This window comes from Aquarana catesbeiana, linkage group LG01 (assembly GCF_042186555.1).
Source record: "Aquarana catesbeiana isolate 2022-GZ linkage group LG01, ASM4218655v1, whole genome shotgun sequence".
NCBI lineage: Eukaryota > Metazoa > Chordata > Amphibia > Anura > Ranidae > Aquarana > Aquarana catesbeiana.
The window spans coordinates 479996063-480019175 of record NC_133324.1 but is presented as its reverse complement, the minus strand read 5'-3'; the positions used below and the strand labels follow the sequence as shown (position 1 = coordinate 480019175).

General features: G+C 45.3%; 2 protein-coding genes across 7 annotated transcripts in view; one reads left to right on the top strand and one right to left on the bottom strand.

Moving 5' to 3' along the window:
• The window catches only part of LOC141102707 (uncharacterized), an 86717-nt gene extending 69147 nt beyond the window's left edge, over positions 1-17570 (bottom strand). For 2 of the 4 annotated variants that reach the window (XM_073591652.1, XM_073591643.1), the window contains exon 1: positions 17457-17570. The gene's annotated coding sequence lies outside the window, so the exon portion shown is untranslated. Of the gene's footprint in view, positions 1-5282; positions 5304-17456 lie in introns of all 4 variants that reach the window. The other 2 variants (XM_073591660.1, XM_073591669.1) reach the window with 2 other exon arrangements.
• Positions 17009-23113, top strand: part of LOC141102727 (THAP domain-containing protein 2-like) — a 30900-nt gene continuing 24795 nt past the window's right edge. For 2 of the 3 annotated variants that reach the window (XR_012235193.1, XM_073591683.1), the window contains exon 1: positions 17009-17779. The gene's annotated coding sequence lies outside the window, so the exon portion shown is untranslated. Of the gene's footprint in view, positions 17780-21224; positions 21275-23113 lie in introns of those variants that run through there. The other variant, XM_073591691.1, reaches the window with a different exon arrangement.

Here is a 23113-nt window from a genome sequence, read left to right as displayed (position 1 = left end):
CTGCGTTGTTTCGCAGTAAAACTGAGGCGGCTGGTCGACAAGCTCCTTTTCTGAGGATGATGAACCCCAATTGGCTCCTCTTCTTCTGTATCTGCCCTCCATGGCAAGTGTTTGCTATGGGGGCAGACATGTGGCTCTCAGGCACAGAGCTGGATCAAAAGAGGAGCCAGATAAGTATTGGGGGGGGTTTGCTGATAATGGAAGGTTTTAAAGGATTAAAAACCTTTAGCTTTTAGAAACACTTTAACCCCTTACCACCAACTGTACACATATATGTGGCCTCACTGAATTGGGTCTTCTTCTATGTGTACATGTGTTTGTATTGGCAGTGTGCTGCAATAAGAACCTTGGGTCTCGTACTAACATTCGGAACTGGGAGGTTCTGTTCCTGATCCCCTGATCACTGTGACAGCCTCTGATTGGCTATCACAGTAATCAGTCACTGTACAAACCTCATGTGTGTTTTTCCCTCTTGAATGGAGAAAAAGATACATTACATTTGTTTCCTCTAGCGAGGAGAAAAAGATGCAAACAAAAGTGTGTGGAAAAAAATGAAGAAAAATATAGCCAGATTAGGGTTCGACCTAGGTCAGTGTCAGGGTTAGAGTTTGGTTCAAGGTCAGAGTCAGTGTTCTTTAGGTAAGAGTTAAGAAAATGTCTTTATTTTTTAAATTAATGTTCGTGTCAGTGTGTTTTAGGTAGGATAAAAAAAAAAAAAAAAACGGAAAATTGTATCATACTTACCGTAATTTTCCTTTCCTGGTGCCTATCCATGGCAGCATACATGTGATAGAGCTCCGCCTTGACTCCTCCTTCAGGACTAGTGAATAGCATAAATTAAAGGCATAACTCCTCCCCAACATTCTCCGTAATATAGAATACCGAGGGTGGGAGTTTATGCTGCCATGGATAGGTACCAGGAAAGGAAAATTACGGTAAGAATGATACAATTTTCCATTCTCCTGGTGCCTCCATGGCAGCATACATGTGATAAATAACTAGCTCACACGGGTGGGTTTAATGCTTTAACAAAAAAAAAAAAATTATATTCGGACACAGACATAGCGGCATGAAGCGCTTTTCTCCCGAACTCTACTGTTGTAAGAGCCCTAGGATCAATATGGTAGTGTTTAAGAAACGTGCCAAGAAGACCAAGTGGTGGCCCTGCATACTGTTTCAAGAGAAACATTCACCCTCACTGCCCAAGATGCTGATACCGCTCTCGTTGAGTGAGCATTTACCTGAGCCGGAGGTTTCAAGTTCTTCACCCTGTAAGCTTTTTGTATTAACTTGACAACCCAGGATGCCAAAGTTCTGGGGGAAGCTTCCCTTCCTCTATTTTTGCCCCATGGGATGATAAGTCTTTCAGAGTTCCTAAAATTCGCTGTGGCTTCCAAGTAGGCCCTGAGGACTTTGGAGATATCTAACTCATGGCAGGTGTACGATTCTGAGTCAGAAAAGACTGGTAATGCCCATGGTTCCAATAGATGTGCCGTTGTGGTGACTTTAGGTGTGAACCCTCGGAAAGGGCGAAGTTCTACCCTGTCTGGAAAAAAGGATATATGTTCATCCCCCATGCCCAGGGAGTGAAGTTCCGAAATCCTCCTGCCGGATGCAATAGCCAGGAGAAAGGTTGTTTTCAAGGTTAGATTCCAAATTGAGAATGAATCCACCGGCGCGAATGGGTGAGTGGATAAGACTTCCAATATTAGAGGAAGGTCCCACTTCGGAAAGGAACTGGTTGGAGGATGCATCTTCAGTACACCACTGAGGAATGTAATCACTAGAGGATCTTCTGCCCACCTTGTGCTAGTTGCTGCAGAGATTGCCAACACTTGCACTTTAAGGGAGCTCTGGCTGAGACCCAAATCGAGACCAGTTTGAAGAAAACTCAAAACATCGGCAGTGGCAGCAGAGACTGGATCAAACCCCTTTCCTGTGGCGTAAGATAAGAACTTGTCCCAAATCTTCGCATATATTGCGTTGGTTGTTGGCTTTCGGGCTTTCAGCAGAGTGGATATGACTTCTTGGGAACACCCTAACAACTCGTACCTCCTCCTTTCAACCTTTATATTCGAAGATCCAGCTTTTGTGGATCTGGATGGATCAGCCTGCCCTGGGTCAACAACTGTGGGAAGGGGGGAATTCTGATAGGAGGATTCACACTGAGGTGCATATCTAGGGGGAACCAAGGTCTCCTCGGCCAATAAGTTAAAACTGCTAGTAATTGGACTGGTTCCCTTAGGAGTCTGAGGAGAAATTTCGAGATGAGTGGACGAGGAGGAAAGGCATAAGCAGTTTTGAAGTTCCAAGGACATGATAACGCATCTACTCCCTCCTCTTGTGGGTGTGGAAGGCGAGAGAAGAACCTCCTGAGCTTGGTATTCTCCAGGGTAGCAAAGAGGTCCACCTGTGGGGTCTGCCATAGATGGGAGATTTGGTTGAACACTTGGTGGTGGAGTTTCCACTCGTTATCCCAAAACCTCCTCGATAAGACGTCTGCCTCTGTGTTCATTTTGCCTGGAAGATATATTGCTCTGAGGTTCCACCAGGTTCCTTTCGGCCCAGACTATTATAGGTTCCACTTCCCTCAGAAGCGTTTTGCTGTGGGTGCCCCCTTGTTTCTGAAGATATGAAACTGCAGCTTTGTTATCCAGGAGCAGAAGCGCCCTCTGTCCCTTGATTTGAGGTGCAAACAAGGTTAAGGCTAGAAAAGCTGCTCTGATTTCCAATATATTGGACACTATCCCTTTGGTGGGAAAGGACCATCTCCCCTGGATCCTGACCTCTCTGCAATGGGCACCCCACCCCTGACCGCTCGCGTCGGATGCAATTATGGTCCATGAGTGGGAACCCAAATAATGAGACCGGGAGAGATTCTCTGGCTTGGTCCACCAGTGCAGGCTCCTGGTCATTAGAGTCGACAACAGAATTGTCTGAGATAGATGTTGCTTTTTCCATTGTGTGAGGAATCTTGTCTGGAAGTGCTTCAGATGCCAGTGAGACCCCGGGACCAGAGGAATACATAAAGACATCGTGCCTATAAGGCTCAGACATTGAAGCTGATAAATGGGACTTCCGTATGGTCTTTAACATTTTTTAAATGATGCCCTCCATCTTCGGTTGAGGTAAAGAGAGTGTGGCCAGATCTGTATCGAACATTGCCCCTAGGTAAATCATTTGTTGTGTTGGAATCAGCTGGCTCTTTCGGTGATTCACTAACCATCCCAGCTCTAATAATGACTGCAGAAGTATTTCTCTGTGGGCTATAAGTTGATCCGGGTTGTTTGATAATAAGAGGATATCGTCCAGATAGTGATAAATTCTTAATCCCCTCTCTATTAGAGGGGCCAGGACAGATATTAAAGTGGTTGTAAATCCACTTTGATAAAAAAACAAAAAAACTAACACCTTCAAAACAAAGGCATAATGAGCTAGTATGCATAGCATACTAGCTCATTATGTAATACTCACCTGTGATCGAAGCCCTCGCTGCGGTGCCCATACACAGTACCGGCCAGCGACATCACTCCCGGGGGTTACTTCCGGGTATCGCAGCTCCGCCACGCATGCGTCACTCCCGTGCATGCGTGCGGTAACGGCACACTCACTGAACCAACGGCACATACTTGCCAGTGCTTCAGTGCACATGTGCCGATGATGTCGGCACATGCAAATACAAGGGATATCTCCTAAACCGTGCAGGTTTAGGAGATATCCTGGGTAGTTACAGGTAAGCCTTATTATTAAGGATGGGCTTGGGCGTGTTCACAAGCTGCATGTGCCGAGCCCGCCAGGAAGTCGGCACTGCACAGCACTAACCACAGGCAGTAAGACATTTCCTTATGTGCGGCTCACTGCCTGTGATTAGCACAGCGCAGTACCGACTTCCTGGAGGGCTCAGCACATGCAGCTTGCGAACACGCCTGAGCCCATCCTTACTCATTATAGGCTTACCTGTAGCAAAAAGAGTTCTGACTTCGTGACGAAGGGCTCATGACAAAAAATGGGCAGGAGGATCAGCTGCAGGAAGGCGAAGCAAGAGAAAAAAAAAAACAACAGAACTACAGATTCAGGAGTGGAAGCAAAGAATGTCACAAACCTGTTTTGCCGAAGTGTTTTGGACTGCAGGGCACACACTGGTTATGCAGAGCAGCCCTGAGCTCAAATTGGAGCCAGATTTTAAATGGAAAAGGGGTGGGGGAAGCTTATTTAGTAAGATCTACCCCTTACTAGCAACAGTAATTGATTTTGAGTAGTTTTCCCTGAGGCAAGATGGCGGCCGAGGCCCCACCGCCCAATGCGCACGCATGCGCACTAGCGGCCGGAGAAGTCTTTGATAGATATTGCTTTCAGTTGTGCTATTCCAGGCTGCGCGTGTGCACAGAGTCTCGGATACACGACGCGTCAAGGGGGAGGATGCTACCGCCTCCCTCCGTTGCTCAACACTCCCACCTCCTCTCCCCACCACCAGTGCAGCAAGCGGGGAACAGGAACCAGAACCCGATGGCCACGGTAGGAGTGCAAGTGCCGAGGGGAAGAAGAAAAACGATGCGAATGGCCTATCCCGCGATTCTGACCGGGAATAGAGGAACGGAGAACAAAAAACCTGACCTGACCGAGGAAGAAAGGAAAGCTGATCCTCCCCCCGTATCCAAATGCATTAGTTTTACTCTCGAAAAATCAGCAGACTGCGTTCCTGTGAGGAAACTCAAGAGACCCCAAAAGATCCACAGAAGAGTCTTATCAGCACTAATAGCGGCCCAAGAACAGGGACTGCGCATGGGAGAGGCTGAACCCAGCGGACGCTGCCAAAGGCAGAGGTATGGACATACTGCTACTCTTCACCAGTTCCAGAGGTATGAGGAAAAAAAAGGAGAATGTTGAGAGAGGGGCTATGCCTTTACTTTATGCTATTCACTAGTACTGAAGGTCGAGGCGGAGCTCTAACACATGTATGCTGCCATGGAGGCACTACCCTGTTTCCCCGAAAATAAGACCTAGCGTGATTGTCAGTGATGGTTGCAATATAAGCTCTACCCCCAAATAAGCCCTACCCTGTTTCCCCGAAAATAAGCCCTACCCTGAAAATAACACCTACAAGGACTTTAACTAGGGCTTATTTGGAGGTTAGGGCTTATATTGCAGCTATCACCGACAATAACACTAGGTCTTATTTTCGGGGAAACAGGGTAGGAAAACAAAATATGCTATTGTTTTTGGACTGGGTACAAACAACAAATAACAAAAACATATACGATGGATATAAAAAGTCTACATACCCCTGGTAAAATGTCAAGTTTCTGTGATGTAAAAAAACGAGACAAAGATAAATAATTTCAGAACTTTTTTCACCTTTAATGTGATCAATAAACTGTACAGCTCAATTGAAAAACAAACTGAAATCTTTGGGAGGGGTAAAAATAAAAAACTAAAATAATGTGGTTGCATAAGTGTACACAACCTCCTATAAATGGGGATGTAGCTGCGTTCAGAATTAGGCAATCACATTCAAACTCATGTTAAATAGGAGTCAGTACACATCTGCCATCATTTAACCACTTAAGGACTGGAAGGATTTGCCCCCTTAATGACCAGGCCATTTTTTGCGATACGGCACTGCGTCGCTTTAACTGACAACTGCGCGGTTGTCAGTTAAATCGCAATAAGCGTACATTGATTGGTTTGCACAACAGTTATAGTGTCTACAAAATAGGGCAGTGGTGTCCAAACTATGGCCCTCCAGTTGTTAAGGAACTACAACTCCCATCATGCCTAGTCATGTCTGTGAATGTCAGCGTTTTACAATGCCTCATGGGAAGTGTAGTTCCGCAACAGCTGGAGGGCCGTAGTTTGGACATCCCTGAAATAGGGGATAGATTTATGGCATTTTTATTATTATTTTTATTTTTTTTACTACTAATGGTGGTGATCTGCAATTTTTAGCGCGACTGCAACAATTCGGCACACAGATCTGATACTTCTAACACTTTTCTGGGACCACTGACATTTATACAGCGATCAGAGCTCAAAATAGCCACTGATTACTGTATAAATGTCACTGGCACAGAAGGGGTTAACACTAGGGGGCGATCAAGGGGTTAAGTGTGTCTTAGGGAGGTGTTTCTAACTGTGGGGGGGTGGGACTGGCAGGGAGTAGAGAGAGAAAGCTGTTCCTGGTAACTAGGAACAGCAGATCTCTCTCTACTTCCCTGACAGAACAAGGATCTGTCTGTTTACATTGACAGATCCCTGTTCTGTCTCTGTGAGGAGCGATCACGGGTGGCCAACGGATATCAAGGCCGCCGGCCACGCGCCTGCTACAGCCTATTCCTCCGGCGATTCGCGCAGCTGTGCCAACCTGCCACAGTAAAACTGCAGTGGGTAGTCGGCAAGTAGTTAAAGTGTTAACCCCTTCCCTGCCAGTGGCATTTATACAGTAATCAGTGGCTATTTTGAGCTCTGGTCACTATAAAAATATCAATGGTCCCAGAAAAGTGTCAGAAGTATCCGATCTGTCTGCCGCAATGTTGCAGTCACACTAAACATTGCAGATCACCACCATTAGCCAGCTGCTGCCATAACCCTCGTATTTAACCCCAAACAAATTACCTATTTTTACTATGGGTCGTCAAGTATTTTGTGCCAGTATTCCTTTGATAAAAGAAGAAAAAAAAAAATTGGGAGATATCTATTACCATTAACCACCAAATGAAAGCCCAATTTGTCTTAAAGAAGAAAAAAAAATGGTATATCCCACCTGGATACACAAAGTAGTTGTGATGATATGTACAGTTTTACTAACACGCCAAAGTTGCAAAATTGTGTTAAAGTGTTTGTAACTCTAAAATAAAAAACTAAGATCCTGTTCCTTTAAGGCATGAATAACAGCACAGTGCTTGTGCTGTGCAATTCTTCTCTTCCTAACCTGTAATAAACCTGGTTGATCCTGCCAGTTCCTGAGTCCCCCTGCCTCGATAATCATGGTTGCTTAGCCCTGACTACTGTGGTCAGTCTACGTGCCTCATCATCCGCAGCTCTCCTGTCTGCCTTTGAAAGTCTCTCCCACCCCCCCTCCCTCCCTGTCAGCACGAAAGCGTTTCCTTCCCACATCTCCAGCCTCTATTCCGCTGCATAAGGCAGCACATTTCAATGTATCTAATGTAGATATGTAGCCATTAACAAAACTGTATGTGTTTGTTAGAAATAAAAAGGCGGAATACCGCTTCTGACACCGCAGCTGTGCGGTCGCATGATCCATCTGTGCTTGCCGGCCCCGATCTATGGAGATAAGCAGGAGGGGCAGAGATTGCCCTCTGCTGGCCGGCTGACATCACAGGGGAATCTCTCGCTGTCACACTTTAAATGCCAATTGCGTGGTCATGCAACACTGTATTCATATGACATTTTTATCATTTTATTTATACAGATAGAGCTTTCTTTCAGTGGTATTTCACCACTGGGTTTTTTAAATTTTTTGCTAAACAAATGAAAAGTTAAAAATAAATTTTTTCCTAGTTTCTATTATAAAATTTTGCAAATAAGTAATTTTTCCTCTTCACTGACGTGCGCTGATAAAGTGACACTGATGAGGCGGCACTGCTAACTGGCACTGATGAGGCTGCACCGATAATCAGGGCACTGATGATCAGTGCCCTGAATATCAGTGTAGACAATGTACCCACTGTGCCCTGTCAGCTCGCCTTTTCTCACACAAAGACAGCGTGTGAGAAAAGCAATGTTGATAACCAGCGATTCTGTTTAGCTGTGTCCAATCACTTCTGATCACATGTAATTCACATGGTAAAGGGCCACTGTGATTGGCCCTTTACCGCAATCCATGATCAGTTGTGTCCAAAGGACACAGTGATCAAAGAGCATGCCCAATGCCGTCTTTCAGGTTATAGCGCAGGCAAGAAGCAGTTAAACGGTCACATTTAAAAGCACACTCTTGCATGCACTAAAATTGTTGGCATTAATATTGAGGCTGCTCAGCTGATCAGCTTCAGCCACGCTACCACACCACTCATTCCTGCATCCCGGAATGTCCGGTGTGATGATGTCGCCTACAGCTCCAACCTAGGCATTACATTGAAAGACTTCATCAGGTACACCTTCTGGATAAATCTGCTATCTGGCCATAATTACATGTGTAAGACTCACTTTACACTTGTTGGGGAGGAGCTGCATTTTTACCACCCAAACCCCCCACCCCATGCTGCAAAGGGGGTATACACATGCCATTGAGCTGAGATACTTTGCATTGCATGGCAAAATTATCCCCGCTGTCTCATTCAGCTGGCAGTGCTGCTCCCCCAAACATGACCCATTCAAGTTAAAGGGGCTGCACCATAATTGCATGTAATGCACATGGTTGAAGCATGGTGGTGTGGGCTTTTAGGGGTTAACACCTAACACCTTCTCACTGCCCATCAAACATCCTACAAAAATAGTTCCACCGCAGATCACCCTTTAGAGGGCAAATGCAAGTATAAACACTCCCTAAACGAGGCCTAACATTCATTCAACCCTGCCAGTAAAGTAAGCACCAAACTTCCAGTGCTGACATCTTACAGCTCCTGCTCTTATACAGTGCTTGAAAAATAGCTGGTTGCTCACAAGCATAAATTGTTTTGTATTATAAGGCATTCCAGGATTGGGTGAGGGGAAAGGAGCAGAAGAATGCTGCAATCTTCCCTCTTCCAATCGCAGAACACCTTGCAGTCTGTGAAAAGCATACAGAACATTTTATGAATTGACGAATTGGAGAGTGAGATACCTGTTATGCGCTCTACAATGCCTTGAAAAAGCATTCATACCCCTTGAAATTTTTCACATTTTGTCATGTGAAAAATCCCCCCCCCGTCAATACTTTGTGGAACCAACTTCTGCTGCAATTACAACTGCAAGTCTTTTTGGGTATGTCTCTACCAGATTTGCACATCTAGAGTGAAATTTTTGACCATTCTTCTTTGCAAAATAGCTCAAAGCTTTGTCAGATTGGATGAAGAGCGTCTGAACAGCAGTTTTCAAGTCTTGCCACAGATTCTCAATTAGATTTAGGTCTGGACTTTGACTGAGACATTCTAACACATGAATATGCTTTGATCTAAACCATTCCATTGTAGCTCTGGCTGTATGGTTAGGGTCGTTGTCCTGCTGGAAGGTGAACCTTTGCCCCAGTCTCAAGTCTTTTGCAGACTCTAATGCCGCGTACACACGGTCGGACTTTTCGTCTACAAAAGTCCAACGGACGCTGACGGACTAAAGCTGGCTGGTAATCCGATCGTGTGTGGGCTTCTCCGGACTTTCAACGGACTTTTTCAGCCTCAAATCCGATGGACTTTAGATTTGAAACATGCTTCAAATCTTTCCGACGGACTCGAGTCCGGTCGAAAAATCCGCTCGTCTGTATGCTAGTCTGACGGACAAAAACCCACGCTAGGGCAGCTATTGGCTACTGGCTATCAACTTCCTTATTTTAGTCCGGTGTACGTCATCATGTAAGAATTCGACGGACTTTTGTGTGATCGTGTGTAGGCAAGTCTGTTCGTTAGAAAGTCCGCCGCAAGTCCGTCGAAAGTCCGTCGAAAGTCTGTCGGACAGGCTGTCGGACTTTTGTAGCTGAAAAGTCCGACCGTGTGTACGCCCCATTACAGGTTTTCTTCTAAGATTGCCCTCTATTTTGCTTCCCTGTTTTGCTTTTAGCCCAAAATGTTAAATTTTGGTCTCTTCTGACCAGAGCACCTTCTTCCACATGTTTACTGTGTCCCCCAAATGGGTTTTTGCAAACTGGACTTCTGGCTTTCTTTCAACAATGGCTTTCTTCTTGCCACTCTTCCATAAAGGCCAGATTTGTGGAGTGCACGACTAATAGTTGTCCTGTGGACAGATTCTCCCACCTGAGCTGTGGATCTCTGCAGCTCCTCCAGAGATACCATGGGCCTCTTGGCAGCTTCTCTGATTAATGCTCTCCTTGCCCAGCCTGTCTGTTTAGGTGGATGGCCATATCTTGGTATTTTTGCAATTGTGCCATACTCTTTCCATTTTTCGATGATGGATTGAACAATGCTCTGTGAGCTGTTCAACCCTTGGTATATTTTTTTTTTATAACCTAACCCTGCATTAAACATCTCCACAACTTTATCTCTGACCTGTCTGGTGTGTTCCTTGGCCTTCATGATGCTGTTTGTTCACTAAGGTTCTCTAACAAACCTCTGAGGGCTTCACAGAACAGCTGTATTTATACTGAGATTAAATTACACACAGGTGGACTCTATTTACTAATTGGGTGACTTCGGATGGCGATTGATCCCAATAGATTTTAGTTATGGGGTATCAGAGTAAAGGGGGCTGAATACAAATGCATGCCACACTTTTCAGATATTTGTAAAAAAAAAAAAAAAATTGAAAACCATTTATCATTTTCCTTCCACTTCACAATTATGTGCCACTTTGATTTGGTCTATCACATAAAATCCCAATAAAATACATTTACGTTTTTAGTTGTAACATGACAAAGTGTGGAAAATGTCAAGGGGTATGAATACTTTTTCAAGGCACTGTACAGGAACAGGAACTGTAAAGTGCCGGCGCTGGAAGTTTGAAGCTTACTGTAATGCCAGGGATGACTGACACCAAGAGTTCTAACTAAAGCAGCAGCCATCCACACATGGGACACACATAGTTAGAGGCCTGCAACGGTTTCCTCCCGTTTCCACTTCCCCCCAAAAATATCAAATTATATTTTTATTAAAATAGCATGGCCGCAATGCTATGCTTTGCAGCCATGGCAGGAAATATACCCTTGTTGAACAAGACCCATTCAAGTGAATAGGGCTGCTCTGCAAGTAGAGCTGCATGATTCTGGCCAAAACGAGAATCACAATTTTTTTGCTTAGAATAAAAAGATCACGATTCTCGCAACGTAAAGTCTTTCAGATTATACGGAAAAAAAATTGGGCTAACTTTACTGGTTAGTTTTTTTTTTCATTAAAGTAATTTTTTCCCAAAAAATTGCATTTGAAAGACCGCTGTGCAAATACAGTGTGACGTAAAATATTGCAACAACCACCATTTTATTCTCTAGGGTCTCTACTAAAAATATATATAATGTTTGGGGGTTCTAAGTAATTTTCTAGCAAAAAAAAAATTATTTTAACTTGAAACCAATAAATGTCAGAAAAAGGTTTAGTGTTTAAGTGGTTAAACTTTCCTCACTTAGGCCCCATTCACACTAGCGCGTTTTTTGATGCATTTTGCATTTTGCAGAAATGCACGGGAATTTTTTAACATGGGTTCCTATGGAACATGTTCACATCAATGCTTTTTTGTATCTCCGCGTTTTTGGAAAGGGTCGGGGACTTTTTCTCATGCAAAATGCAGCGTTTTGCATGTAATGGTTTTCAATGGACAAGCATCAAAAACGCAAGTGCACCTTTTTTGCAGCGTTTTTGATGCGTTTTTGGTGCGTTTTTGCCGTTTTTTTTTTTTTTTTTTATTTTTTTTTTTTTTTGTAATTTTTTTGTAAGACTGTAAAAAAAATGAAAAAAAAAAAAAAAAAAAAAAAAAAACGCAAATCGCGGCAAAAACGCGGCAAAAACGCGGCAAAAACGCGGCTCAAAAACGCGGCAAGCATGAAAAAAAAACCTCCAAAAACGCTCAAAAGCAACATGCATAGGTGTGAATCGAGCCTTAGGCCTCATTCACACGAGGCGGATCCGCTACCACGGAGTCCGCCTCTGTCTGGCAGCTCAGCGGGAAAGCTCTCCGTTGATCTCCGCTGAGCCGGCGGATGACAGGTTCCTCTTTGCTCACTGAGCAGGGAGGGGCTTGGCGAGCGCCGCTGGTTGCTATGGAGAGATTGGACGAAAAACGGACAGCATGTCCATTTTCATCAGATCTCACCCGATCCGATAGGGACGGATGCGAGCGTAGGGCCATCCGTCTGATTTTAGCGGATCGGACCGGGTCGCATGTCACCGCTGACATTCGTCAATCCATAGACTAACATGGAGCGCCCGTTCAGGTCCGCCAATAAAAATGATAGGCGGACCTGAACGATCCAACAGTGTGAAAGGGGCCTTACACACAAGTCTATTCCATTGACAAATTGTTACAATGTTTATACTTAAGTTCAACTGTTAAAGAATGTCTGATTCTTGGCAGACTGCCTGGTTTTTCTCTTCCTTTCTTTTGACGGCTTTCAGCTTCAGAATTCTTTGCATAGCAAGAATCGTGAAACACTTTTTTCAAAATCGCAACGGGAAAAGAATCGCGATAACGATTCTTGACGATTAATCGTGCAGCTCTATCTGCAAGTGCCCCGCACACTGTTGTGGTGCGTTAGACCCCTTTCACACTGAGGTGCTTTACAGGCCCCACAGCGCAAAAAATAGTGCCTGCAAAGAGCCTCTCCTGTGTCTCCAGTGTGAAAGCCTGAGGGCTTTCACACTGGAGCGGTGCACTTGCAGGACGTTAAAAAAAACTCCTGCAAGCAGCATCTTTGGAGCGGTGAAGGAGCGGTGTATACACCACTCCTAAACCGCTCCTGCCCATTGAAATAAATGGGGCAGCGTGGCTATACCGCCGGCATAGTGCTGCTGCAGCAGCGCTTTGTGGTGGTTTTAACCCTTTCTCGGCCGCTAGCGGGGGGTGAAAGCTCCCCGCTAGCGGTCGAATAGTGCAGCGAAATTGACGGTAAGGCGCCGCTAGAAATAGCAGCGCTTTACCACCGACACACCCACCGCCCCAGTGTGAAAGGGGCCTTAGTGTGGGGTACAGCAGGCCATCAGGAGGAAATATGCCTCCTGACCATCTGTTAAATGTTCACTAAAGAGCAATTTCTGTTATTCAGAGAGCAAAGCACATGTGAATGAGCCCTTAATTATTTTTATTCTAACTATTTTTTAGAAATTTTTTTGGAAGTTTTATTTATTTAACATATTTTGCTGCCCTGTTGGGGGACTTTGGTGAAATATCAGAAGTTTAAATAGACCCCTAATGTCTCACTTTTGAGATGGGAAAGGCACTGAGGACAAAGATTCCCCAGTCACTTCCTCTGCAGCCTCAGCTGCACTGGACAGTGAGTGAATGAGAAGAGCTCTCTCCTGTTCATTCATAAACTGACGCATAGTAAACACAGCTTACTATGCTTTAGTTATGGTTGGACACGGGAGCAATCAATACTGATTACTCACTGTGTTCATTCAGAAAAGGAAGGGGCTGGCAAATGACATATTTACCAGCCCCTTCCCCTGCCCTTCATCCTAAAACAATCCCTGTATGCCCACAGCTGGTGGCAGGGGAGGGAAGCTGGCAGCGCTGTGGGGGAGGGGGGGCACAGGGTGGCAGTGGGCAGCAGGTAGAAGGGGCAGATACTAGAGGAAGAAAGCCGTCAGCGCTGCAGGGGGATCCACAATAGTCACAAGGCAGTACAGCCAGCCCTTCCGCTTGGCAGGTGCCCGGGCCCCCCTTTTGAACTGATGAGCCTCAGTACAGGTGGGCCAGCTGTACTGCCTTATCAGCGGCCCTGCCAGGGGTACCCAGTAGAACTGAAGTCACTCTCGTAGGTTCGGACACTTCCAGCCACTTATGTGTGTATTCCCCTTTAAGGGAGGAGGGGGGTCAGCTTGTTCACTACAATAGGCTCAAAAGTACACAAAGAACCTCCATAGTGTAGTAGTTTAAAAACCAGGCCTTTTTACTAAAGTAATTGTACTTACATATAATAAAAAGCAAATGTAGCATTTAAATATAGGAATTCTAATAGAGCAAATCACTCTTGAAACACTACTGCTTTTGGTAAGTATTGATGTCACCTGGATCCGCCCAATGCATTGTGTCACATACATGACTTCATCAGGAGTGACAGCAGACCCACTGGATACCCCTGGAGAGGAGTGCCCTAGGAGCATTATGACCCATGTCTATGGGGGTCATAATCTGGAGGTGAGGGCTCAATTCCCTTAGTGGTGGAGCACGCGTGATCATCTTTACGTGTTGACGTGTAGCCCTGAAGTTGTGGTTACACAATTCATTGATAACAAAAATATAAAGACTTCACATTCACTTTTTTATATTTGGACTGCGGATTTATATTTCAGTTTATACTTTTGTATTCGGGACATCATTTTGATCTCACTGTATAAAATTGGTGTAACGCGGCACCATAATTTTTTTTTTTTTCTCCTTTTAATCTAAGTTTATTGAAAAACATTTCCATACAAAAAGTATCATACACATACCAGAAAAAACAGTAAAACACACGGCAGTATAAAAGTGTACATAATATATAGCACCATAATTATTAAATTATATCTGTCTAAATTGGCCTCAGTGCAGTGATAGCGAACCTTGGCACCCCAGATGTTTTGGAACTACATTTCCCATGATGCTCATCTACACTGCAGAGTGCATGAGCATCATGGGAAATGTAGTTCCAAAACATCTGGGGTGCCAAGGTTCGCCATCACTGCGCCTAGTGTATGCAAGTATGCATGTGAGTTAGGGACCTTAGATTGTAAGTTCCTTGAGGGCAGGGACTGATGTAAATGTACAATATACACGCACCGGCCACTTTATTAGGTACACCTGTTCAATTGCTTGGTAACACCAATTCCTAATCACCCAATCACATGGCAGCAACTCAATGCACTTAGGCATCTAGACATGGTGAAGATCAAACCAAGCATCAGAATGGGGAAGAAAGAGGATTTAAAGCAGAGCTCCACCCAAAAGGAAGCTCCGCTTGTTTGCTTCCCCTCCGCCGTCACAATTGGCACCTTGCAGGGGGGGGGGGGTGTTCCAGGAGACGGGGCCATGGCGAGGTCCCCTGCAAGTTAAGCCCCCCTCCTCCCTCCACCGCCGCCGGGCCATTCAGAAAGCCCAGCATGATTTGCGCATGTGCAGTAAGCAACCGGCTGTGGAGCAGCAAGGCTTCACCGCCAGTTTCCCTTACAAGGAATGGTGGTGGAAGCACCCAAGAGTTGATTGAAAAATCGGCTGGAGTGCCGACATCGCAGGATCCCTGGACAGGTAAGTGTCCTAATATTAAAAGTCAGCAGCTGCAGTATTTGTAAAGGCTGACTTCATTTTTTGGTGGGGTGGCTGGAGCTCCACTTTAAGTGACCTTGAACGTGGCATGGTTGTTGGTGCCAGACGGGCTGGTCTGACTATTTCAAAAGCTGCTGATTTTCTGAAATTTTCGTGCACAACCATCTGTAGGGTTTACAGAGAATGGCCTGAAAAAGAGAAAATATCCAGTGAGAGGCAGTTGTGTTGATGTCAGAGAAGAAGGGGCAGACTGCTTCAAGAGGATAGAAAGGCAATAGTAACTCAAGTAACCACTCGTTACAACCAAGGTATGCAGAATACCATCTCTGAATGCAGAACACATTCAACCTTAAAGCAGATGGACTACAGCAGCAGAAGATCACTCCAGGTGCCACTCCTGTCAGCTAAGAACAGGAAACTGAGGCTACAATTTCGCACAGGCTCGCCAAAATTGGACAATAGAAGAATTTCTATTTAGGAAATTTAGGAAAAAGCTTCCTGGTCTGATAAGTCTCAATTTCGGCTCCAACATTCAGATGGTAGGGTCAGAATTTGGAGTAAACATGAAAGCATGGATCCATCCTACCTTGTATCAATGGTTCAGGCTGGTGATGGTGGTGTAATGGTGTGGGGGATATTTCCTTGGCACACTTTGGGCCCCTTAGTACCAATTGAGCATTGTTTAAACGCCACGGCCTTCCTGAGTATTGTTTAGAGTTGCCACCTCATCCCTTTAAACCCGAACACATATTAATTACACAGGTTCTGAGGCTAATTGAATGCAGGCAAGACACTGAGTTTAGCTTCCACTTTAATCAGCCACAGAACCTGTGTAATTAATATGTGTTCGGGTTTAAAGGAATGAGGTGGTAACCCTAGTATTGTTGCTGACCATTGTCCAACCCTTTATGACTACAGTGTACCCATCTTCTGATGGCTACTTCCAACAAGAAAATGCACCATGTCCTTCCCTTTATGACTACAGTGTACCCATCTTCTGATGGCTTCTTCCAACAAGAAAATGCACCATGACCAACCCTTTATGACTACAGTGTACCCATCTTCTGATGGCTACTTCCAACAAGAAAACGCACCATGTCCTACCCTTTGTGACTACAGTGTACCCATCTTCTGATGGCTTCTTCCAGCAGGATAATGCACCATGTCACAAAGCTCAAATCATCTCAAACTGGTTTCTTGAACATGACAATCGGGTCACTGTACTCCAATATTCAATAAATTGTAGCGCTAAAGAACACATGTGTCATAAAAACAAAAAGTCTCTGTAAGCCTAAGCTAGTGTCCCAATAGTGACATATAGTCAAAGGAAAAGCGTGATAATCCACAGTGAATAAATGTGAACGGTGTAACAGTCCCTTCTGCTTCCCAAATCACAATTCAGATGTCATCAAACTCATGAAAAGATGGGGTACGCTTACCGGAACTGTTGGATTCTACTGCCATGAGCATAGAATCAATCGAGCTGTGTGCCACCCTGGGCAGGTGAGTGAAGTGGTTGAAGACAGATGGAGCCTCTATGAGGCCTGGATGTCACCTCAGGACACACGAGAAAAGGACCAAAACCTGGTTCCAAGGTTGAAGATATTTTCTCAATTCCCAAAGAAATATGGAAAAGAAGAGGGATGCAGGGTATAAAAACCGCCGTACGCGTTTCGATCAAAAGACCTTCAACAGGGGTATCCCCGACAGTCATCAGATCTCAATCCAATAGAACACCTTTGGGATGTGGTGGAAGATTCGCATCATGGATGTGCAGCCGACAAATCTGCAGCAACTGCATGATGCTATCATGTCAATATGGACAAAAAATCTCTAAGGAATGTTTCCAACAACTTGTTGAATCTATGGCATGAAGAATTAAGGCAGTTCTGAAGGCAAAAGGGGGTCCAATCTAACAAGGTGTACCTAATAAAGTGGCCGGTGGCACACACACACACACACATTTTTTACTTTAAAAGTTTGAAAGGCTTTAAAAAGTATACCTGGTGATGCTTTTTTAAAGGTCTTTTTTCCAGGCACTTCCTGTTACAAGGTGACAACTGTCTCCTGGATTATGCTCATCATACACTCCAAGCAGCCATGCTGACACACATAGACAGGCAAGGTCCATTGCTGTCACTATGAAAAGAGCAAGGATGTGCAGCCAACCTGGACAGAGTGTATGTAGACGAGAAATGTCTAGAATTGGGCTGCAGGAGATCAGCAGCACTGAGATAAAAATACAGAAAAATAATCAACAGAATTTTAAAGAGAGAAAAAAATAAAGCAATTTCTGATACACAATGCATGAGCAAGCCACATGTCATTCAGTTCGGGTTTCTAATGTCTCTAAATGCACACCTCCTCCCTAAAACCACACACACCACAGGTAATAAACTTACCTCAGCTCGCCGTTCATTGCAGCCTCGCTTTCGACCCACAAAAAATGATGTCATTCAGAAAAAAAAAAACACAGACTTTGCTTCTCTGTTGTAACACAAATAAAGATGAGTGAAGAAAAAAAAGGTCGCTCAGTAGACGTAGGAGGTTTACTAAAAGCTGATTGGCTGTAGCGGCAGTGCGACGTGATAAGGCTGTTGCCGTTTTTTCATTTGCACAGTTGTAATCGGGCTCGGGCGCCATTTTGGTACACCCTGACCCTGCTGAGGGGTCCCCCCAGTTATAGGGACTGTACAGTGCCGTGTGACACAATCTCGGAATAAAGGTAGGGATATATTGCACGCCGTATGGGAAAAATGTAAATATCGTCAAAAATAATTTTCTACATAAATGTGTATGGGTCCAGGGTCCACATAGCGGTGTCAGCACCGTAACCATAGTGATATCTGTGCGGGGACAGTTGGGTTGATGTGTGCTGTTCTGTGTGTGTAAAGTCATCCGTCATCCTGCACAAATCAGAGCAATGCTACTATATGTCCAAGCTAAGGTTACTGCGAAGGAAGGATGGCAGCCTGGAATCTGCTCTATAAATCCTTCATTTGGAATGGCTTGGTGTTTAATCAGTGTGGGAAGGGAACATTGTGTTGTCTGTGGAAACCAAACTTTAGACCTGCCACCATTTTTAAAGTTACTCATTTGCTGCAATGTAAAAAAAAAAAAAAAAATCAATCAGTAGCACCTTGTTTAAGGATATGTTCAGCAGTTATCTTTTTCATAAGCAAGAAGTAAAATCTTCATGGTCTTGAAGAGCTACAAGGGCCAAAGCTATCTGCCTGTCGGGTGACGCCCTGACACTTCTGGGTGTGTCGGGTGACGCCCTGACACTTCTGGGTGTGTCGGGTGACGCCCTGACACCTCTGGGTGTGTCGGGTGACGCCCTGACACCTCTGGGTGTGTCGGGTGACGCCCTGACACTTCTGGGTGTGTCGGGTGACGCCCTGACACTTCTGGGTGTGTCGGGTGACGCCCTGACACTTCTGGGTGTGTCGGGTGACGCCCTGACACTTCTGGGTGTGTCGGGTGACGCCCTGACACTTCTGGGTGTGTCGGGTGACGCCCTGACACTTCTGGGTGTGTCGGGTGACGCCCTGACACTTCTGGGTGCTGGCAGGACGTTAAAAAATGTCCTGCAAGCAGCATCTTTGGGGCAGTGAAGGAGCGGTGTATACACCGCTCCTCCCCATTGAAATGAATGGGCACTGCTGCTAAAGCGCTTCAGCAGCGGCGCTACACGGGCATATTTAACCCTTTATTCGGCCACTAGCGGGGGTTAAGAGCACCCCGCTAGCGGACGAATTGCACCGCTAAAATGACGGTAAAGCGCCAGTAAAACTAGCAGCGTTTTACTGTCAACGCCTGCCCCAGTGTGAGAGCAGTCTTACTATAATTTACTCCACCACACCTCTGAGTATACTGCCTGGTAAAGTGTGTGGGGAAGGGGGGGGTCTCTTAAATTGTTTTATTATTTTATTTTCCTATATTTTTAAACAATTTTATTTTTTAACCCTTACCTATCCCATCTAAAAAAAAAAAAAAAAAAGCTTTAGATGGAGATACACTTTAAAGCCTAACTCCAGGAGACCGAAACACCCTCCCTTGCAGTGGGGCTGCATCTGTACTGGAAGGGTCAACTCCTTATTTATGCCTAGGGGTCAGAAAATTGGGGATAAGGGTGCAGGATCCAGTAAGCCACGCAGAGGAGCCTGCGGCAGTGAAGCATCAGGTAAGCAAAAAAAAGTCCCCTAGACATAAACAGGCAGTCAACCCTTGCAGTGGGGGGAGCAGGATTTTAGGTTTTCTGGAATTGAAGGTAGGCAGAGTTGTAAAGATAATGTTCTGGTTAGTGGCAAGTGTATCTCTATCTTGAATACAATAATAATGTTGAAGAACAAATATGTAAATGTGAAAATCACATAAGGATTACTTTATGGTAATACTTCAATATAAATTAAAATATGGCACGCCAAGCTTTTCCTTTCACCACTTGAAGACCAGGCCTATTCTGACACTTTTTGTTTACATGTAGAAATCTATTTTTTTTTTTTTTTTTGCACGAAAGTTACTTAGAACCTGCAAACATTATAGATATAGGTTTTTTTTTTTTTATAGCACAGGCCCTGGAGAATAAAATTGTGGTTGTTTGTCACATGGTATTAGCACAGCGTTTTTTCAATAGTTTTTTTTTTCTTTTTTTTTTTTTTTTTTTGGGCAAAGTACACTTTGATGAATTTTAATGCAAGGAATGAAAAACAATATGTAACTACATTTTTGGTAAAATATAAAAGATGATGTTAGGCCGAGTAAATGGATGCCTAACATGTCATGCTTTTCAATTGCGTACGCCCGTGGCATGAGGACAAACTACGGTACTTAAAAATCTCCATAGGCGATGCTTTAAACATTTTTACAGGTTACCAATTTAGAGTTACAGAGGAGGGCTAGAGCTAGAAATATTGCTCTCTATAACAATAAATCGGCGATACCTCACATATTGCGAACACCAATAACATTATGTGTACGCAATCTACGTATGCGTTTGCCTCTGTGCACGAGCACAGGGGGACAGGGGTGCTTTTTTATATTTATTTTAATTTTAAAAACTTATTTTTACACTGTCCCTTTTAAATTCTTTTTTTTTTGTTTTTACTTTCCTTGCTATCACAAGAAATGTAAACATCACTTGTGATAGCAGTAAAGCATGATAGGTCCTATTTATGGAGACATTTGGGGTCCAGAAGATCTCTTCCTTAGCCCAGGTTCACACTGAGCTGCGGGTTCAGTTGAACTTGCACAATTTCACTCCAGCATGTTAAAATGACTCCCGATTTTGGCCGCAATTTCAGAGACATCTGTGTGGGTTTCTGCACAGATGTCAATGTAAATCGCTGTCCGAAATCGCAAAAAGTAGTACAGAAACTACTTTTCTCACCTCGTTTCTCAGGAAAGCACCTGGAGAAGAGCGCAGCTCCACCCACTTCCCAGGAAACACTGCAGTTATTCCTTTAAAGCCTGGATGCTTCCGACATGGCCTCAGTTGTAGTGTTTCCTCCGGCCATGGTGGAAGCTCTACAGGGAACCAGGGGTGTGCTGTGCTCCCTCCAGGTGGAGGTGAGTTAAGGGCATACCTGTTGCTTTCTTTGTTTCAGGCCCAGTACCCCCCCCCCCCCCGATGGGTGGGGGGGGTATTGCGGTGTCCTCCGCTTTCCGAGCCCGGCGAGGGTAGAGGCTGCCTATGGTTCCGCTCCGACAGACGGCGGGTGCAGACTGTCTCCATTGCGGAGTTGTGTGGTCTGCACTCGGACGGGGCTGGACTTCCGGCGGTGCGCGGCAGCTTCCGGACGCTGGAACGCGGAAGTGGGAGGTGGCCTCGGCTACTGGACGGCTGCCATTTACTGGAGGATGGAGCCAGAGCAACCAGCAGTAGTGGCAGGAGCCACATGCACAGGCCAGACCCAGGTAAGAGAGACAGGGGTCTCTATAATTACCAGGGCTATGTTTCCCTCCCTTTCCCCCCTCGGGGGGGGGGAGCTTGCCGCACACTGCACAGGTGTTTGTTTTCTGTGCAGCATGTGTTTGTTTACAGCGGTGGTTTTGTGGGGTATGTTTTGTGCCACTGTTTGTTTATTTTTAAGATCTGCTAGCGAGAAGATCTTTATGCACAGTTTATTTATAAATGTTTTGTGGGTTTGGTGTTTTTCAGACAAAATCTAAAGAAAAGTACAAGCATGTTTCCCCTCCCCCTCCCTACGGTGTGCTAAAGGTAAAGAGGCCGTTGGGGAGGCATGGACTAAACCGCTGTGCAAGACTTGCATAGCAGATCTGGTCAGAGAGGAAATGTCCACTAAAGAACCTTCTGTCCAGCCTAGTGAGATGCTCACTTCTTTCCGGAAGGAATTGGAAGATACGTTTCAGTCCTTCCGTTCCTATCTGGACAAGCATCCGGTAGCACAGTCAGCAGAGAGTTCTCCACCCAGTGCTCACACCTCCTCTTCAAAGAGAGTGGTTAGTGAGTCTGAGGAGAAGGATGAGTCTTCAGGATCAAAGGAGGAAAACAAGGAAATAGGTTATCTTTGGAAGAGATAGAGGACCTGAAGACCATACACACAACCCTGAATATTAAGGAGGATAAGGCTCAATTGTCACTGCATGACAAAATGTATCGGGGCATGGATGAGGTCAAACATCGCGTGTTCCCGGTGCATAAAGTGCTGACAGATTCTATAAAGAGGGAATGGAAGGATCCAGAGAGGGCCCCTTTCTTTTCCAGGTCTCTCAAAAGGAGATTTCCTTTTGATGATAACGCACAAGTGTGGAACAAGAGACCTAAACTTGATGCAGCTTTTTCGCAGGTGTCGCGAAACACTGATTTAGCTTTTGAGGACATGGGGGTCTTAAAGGACACTATGAACAAAAAAGCTGACTCTTTACTGAAAAAAAGCTTGGGATTCTACACTAACTAATCTCAAACCAGCTATGGCATCTACAGTGGTGGCCAGGAAATTAGAATACTGGCTGGAACAACTGAAGGGCCATATTGAGGCAGGTACCTCTCGAAAGGATTTGTTAGATACTTTGCCAGTCCTACAAAAGACAGTAGGTTATATGGCGGATGCTTCGGCTGAATCAGTTAAAATCTCTGCAAGATCTTCAGCTTTAATTAACTCTGCTAAAAGAGATTTGTGGGTCAAGACCTGGTCGGGGGATTCGGCCTCCAAAGCAAAGTTGTGTGGCCTACCTTTCGAGGGGGACCTAGTATTCGGTCCAGATCTTGACACTGTTCTAGATAGAACAGCGGACAAGAAAAAAGCATTCCCGACCAAAAAGAAAGTGACAGCACAGCCTAAAAAGAATTTTCTCAAGTCATCTTCCAGGACGGCACACCTGAGAGATGAGAGGCTCCTCCCCACAGGAAACACAATCAATCAACAGCTGTTTTAAGTCCACACCCTTCCCCCTGATCCTCAGTTTTTGATTGTGTTTCTCCCTACACGGCGAAATTGTTTGTTTTTTTCCAAATGACCGAAGCCTGGGGCTGGTGGTCTCCCCCTGGGAGCCGGACCAAATGTCTGGGAAGCCTCTGGGTCTGGCGGGATATATTTATCCTTCCCGGGGGGTTCCCCTATCCTTTCCTCAGGGGGGGCAGCAGAAACTAGGAAAGCCCCCCTGAGAGCTGAAGGCCCCTGGGTACAGTGGTGTCCCCAGAACTTCAGGGGCCTTTATCCTGTCTCTCCCCCTTACCTGTCCGGACGTCCGTTCAGACGGGGGTGCTGGCCGTCGGTTCTTTCCAGGGGGATCGTATCCCCTGACTCCTGGGTCCCTGTTAGCTCGCGTGGGCTGCAAGGGAGGGCACCGCCTGAACGACCCGCGTTCTTACCCAGAAGGAAAGGCTGAGAGTCAGCAGGAGCAGGCGCCCACATCCTCCTTTCGAGGAGATACCAGTTTACTATGGTGAATGTCTGCCTAAACCACCTCATGGGAATGAGGAATGTACGGCATTGCCCCCCCCCCCCATGTGTATATACTGACTGAACAGTGCAGGACACAACCTAACCTTGCAGCTCCCTAAAAGGGACAGCAGTTGTGGGGGGGGCACTTTGGC